At 57.3% G+C, this 3,996-nt stretch overlaps 1 non-coding gene across 1 annotated transcript; it reads left to right on the top strand.

Annotated features, from left to right (window-relative positions):
• The first annotated feature begins 1,226 nt into the window (after positions 1 to 1,226).
• LOC142791977 (small subunit ribosomal RNA) lies at positions 1,227 to 3,041 on the top strand. Its single transcript, XR_012890555.1, has one exon. It is a non-coding gene; the product is annotated as a small subunit ribosomal RNA (ribosomal RNA).
• Positions 3,042 to 3,996: the final 955 nt, after the last annotated feature.

Below are 3,996 nucleotides of genomic sequence, written 5' to 3'. Positions count from 1 at the left end.
AGCCGGGGCGAGCGACCCACGGCGGTCTGGGTGCTTATCGCTGCTATTATAGGGGCACCCCGGCAGACGCAGAAAGAAAAAAAAAAAAAAATGGGGACATGGCGTGCGTCACCGTGCGGCTTCGCAGCGTTGCCGAAGTCGCCGAGCCCTTCGACTGAGCCGAACGGCGGACAGGGAACGTTGGTCGGCCGTTCTAACCTGTCGGTGCCACGCCGAGACGTCGTTAAGGAAAACCGCGTCGTGGGCCTCTACGACGCCGTCGAGTCGTTGTACGTTTGGTGTCCAGCGTGTCGGCGGCGAGTAGCGGACACGTCGTTCACGACTTCGGTCTTTCGCAGTCGACGCGAACTTGCGGAGAGTCGTGGTGCCTCACGTTTTCGGCAGAAACCGCGGCGGAATTTTCCCGTGCGTGCGCGCACGACCTCGGTGCTGTGCCGTCAGCGTAGTGTTGCACAAACTCGTGGCCTACCCAAGGTGCGGTACGTTTGCGGCCGTATCCTCGGTGGGAATTTCGTGAGTAGGGTCGCAAATTCTACGACCTCGGCGGGTTTGAGAGCGACGTAGACTTGTGGCACGCTCAACGTGCCACACGTTTCGGGGCACACCCGCGGTGAAATTTTCTCGAGTACGCTCGTATTAGTGCCCAAGGAGGTCTGGGTACTTATCGCTGCTATTATGTGGGGGTTCTCGTGAGCGGCGTACGCGAAAGCGACCGGGTGTCTGATTTGCGGCGGGCTTCGGCCTCGTCAAGCGTGTCCTCGGGTCTGCTCCAGGGGAATCCACGGCAGTCGTCTGCAGCCTCATCCGCTTGATGCGTTAGGGGCTGGTTGTCGGACGGTGCCGTTTTACCACGATATCGAGGTGTGTTCCGTGTCGTCCTCGGGCGATTCAGATGCGAAAGCGCCGAAGACGCGGGCGTGACCCGTCGTCTGGCGGCTTTGCAGTCTCGGCTCCGTTGCTAGTTCCGGCCGGTCCACCGACAGTGCAGCGGGCTTGGGCAACCCGCACGGCGCGACCGAGTCGATGCAACGAAAAAGAGCGAGCATGAACGTGCTTCTTGCCGCACGGCTCCCACTCGTCTTTCGGGAAGGTTGTGCCGTAGCGAGCTCGAACGCCGTCATCTCGGAGTGCAAAATAAGCGTGTTGGGGCGCCTGAAGGTGGCCTCCGCCGCACACAGACTGCGTCCGGCCCGCCGAAGGCGAGGACGGACGCGCAGTCGAACGATTACCTGGTTGATCCTGCCAGTAATCATATGCTTGTCTCAAAGATTAAGCCATGCATGTCTAAGTACATGCCGAAATAAGGCGAAACCGCGAATGGCTCATTAAATCAGTTATGGTTCCTTAGATCGTTTCTTCCTACTTGGATAACTGTGGCAATTCTAGAGCTAATACATGCAGTGAGCCTGGAGCCCTTTGGGTAACGGGTGCTTTTATTAGACCAAGATCGATCGGGTTTCGGCCCGTATTGTGTGGTGACTCTGGATAACTTTGTGCTGATCGCATGGCCACGAGCCGGCGACGTTTCTTTCAAGTGTCTGCCTTATCAACTTTCGATGGTAGGTTACTTGCTTACCATGGTTGTTACGGGTAACGGAGAATCAGGGTTCGATTCCGGAGAGGGAGCCTGAGAAACGGCTACCACATCCAAGGAAGGCAGCAGGCGCGCAAATTACCCACTCCCGGCACGGGGAGGTAGTGACGAAAAATAACAATACGGGACTCTTTTGAGGCCCCGTAATTGAAATGAGTACACTCTAAATCCTTTAACGAGGATCAATTGGAGGGCAAGTCTGGTCCCAGCAGCCGCGGTAATTCCAGCTCCAATAGCGTATACTAAAGCTGCTGCGGTTAAAAAGCTCGTAGTTGGATCTCAGTTCCAGACGAGTAGTGCATCTACCCGATGCGACGGCTCGGACTGAACATCATGCCGGTTCTTTCTTGGTGCACTTCATTGTGTGCCTCGAGATGGCCGGTGCTTTTACTTTGAAAAAATTAGAGTGCTCAACGCAGGCGAGTCGCCTGAATAAACTTGCATGGAATAATAGAACAAGACCTCGTTTCTGTTCTGTTGGTTTTTGGAATACGAGGTAATGATTAAGAGGGACGGACGGGGGCATTCGTATTGCGGCGCTAGAGGTGAAATTCTTGGACCGTCGCAAGACGAACTACTGCGAAAGCATTTGCCAAGAATGTTTTCATTGATCAAGAACGAAAGTCAGAGGTTCGAAGGCGATCAGATACCGCCCTAGTTCTGACCATAAACGATGCCAACCAGCGATCCGCCTGAGTTACTCAAATGACTCGGCGGGCAGCTTCCGGGAAACCAAAGTATTTGGGTTCCGGGGGAAGTATGGTTGCAAAGCTGAAACTTAAAGGAATTGACGGAAGGGCACCACCAGGAGTGGAGCCTGCGGCTTAATTTGACTCAACACGGGAAAACTTACCCGGCCCGGACACTGGGAGGATTGACAGATTGAGAGCTCTTTCTTGATTCGGTGGATGGTGGTGCATGGCCGTTCTTAGTTGGTGGAGCGATTTGTCTGGTTAATTCCGATAACGAACGAGACTCTAGCCTATTAAATAGGTGCGGGGTTCCCAGCACCTTACAACCTTCTTAGAGGGACAAGCGGCTCCTAGCCGCACGAAACAGAGCAATAACAGGTCTGTGATGCCCTTAGATGTCCGGGGCCGCACGCGCGCTACACTGAAGGAAGCAGCGTGTCTTTATCCCTGTCTGAAAAGACTGGGTAACCCGTGGAACTTCTTTCGTGATTGGGATAGGGGCTTGCAATTGTTCCCCTTGAACGAGGAATTCCCAGTAAGCGCGAGTCATAAGCTCGCGTTGATTACGTCCCTGCCCTTTGTACACACCGCCCGTCGCTACTACCGATTGAATGATTTAGTGAGGTCTTCGGACCGATGTCCGGCGCGGCCTTTCGGTTGCGCCGGTCTGTTGGAAAGATGACCAAACTTGATCATTTAGAGGAAGTAAAAGTCGTAACAAGGTTTCCGTAGGTGAACCTGCGGAAGGATCATTAACGGATTGTGAAGGGTGAGCGCCTCAGCTGCGTCTGCGCCCGACACTTTCTGCCGCTGACCCCGTTTGGACGCGGGGTCGGCTTTTCCCCACGGGGCTGCCTGAATGTGGAGCGGCACCCCGTGACAAATTGTTGCGCCCAGCGGACGCCAACACCGCGACCTTGGACGGTCGGCCAGGTGGCGGACGCGGGTACAAACGGCGCAACGCACTCATAGGTCGGCTTTCGACCCGCCACTGCACCGTGGCTCGAAGCGCTCGAAATGCGCGACCCGACCGCTGCGGGACCGCCTAGTACTGTAAACAGGAGCGGCGGAGCGCGAACGGCGAGTCGTGGTTACGTCGGTAGAAGGCGAGGCTGCGCGTTCCCGAAACGCCAGCCGAGTGCCCTCCCGACCGTTCGAGCGTGCAAGAACGAGACCCGACAATCGCGCGGCGACTGCCAAGTACGAGAGGAACGGCACAAGCGTCGGCGGTCGGTCAAGGAACTGGCGATGTGACGGGTCCGCTGTGCACCAGTGCATACCGTCCCGCCGTCCGCGGCAAGCGCCTCCGCGTCCTCGGGTGACGGAGGCTGCCGGTCGGTTCTTGCAGGCGAGGGATCTCGCTGGCACCGGTTCGCGTTGACGCGCGGCCGGTCATGGCACGGCGATGCGACGGCCGAGGTGCGCAGTACTCGATGGAGGAACCGCACGCTCCGATGACCGTCCCGCCCTCCGCGGCGTATGCGTACCGACCGTAATGGTTGCAGCAGCGCCGGCCGGCTTTTGAATTCGCCACACGAAACACGGTGCGAGATCGCGGTTAGGGGAGCGTCGATGTTGCCAGGCGTTTTGCTTGCTGCCGAGGGAAAGGCGGCACGGCCACGTCGCGCTCGTCGCGATTAGCGGGTCTGCGCGCTTTGGGAAGGTGCCGCAACGACTTGCCGAAAGAGGAAGCACGGAAGAACGAGGGAC

The sequence above is a fragment of the Rhipicephalus microplus genome, unplaced genomic scaffold (assembly GCF_043290135.1).
Source record: "Rhipicephalus microplus isolate Deutch F79 unplaced genomic scaffold, USDA_Rmic scaffold_200, whole genome shotgun sequence".
Lineage (NCBI taxonomy): Eukaryota > Metazoa > Arthropoda > Arachnida > Ixodida > Ixodidae > Rhipicephalus > Rhipicephalus microplus.
This window is presented reverse-complemented; position numbering and strand designations above follow the sequence as displayed.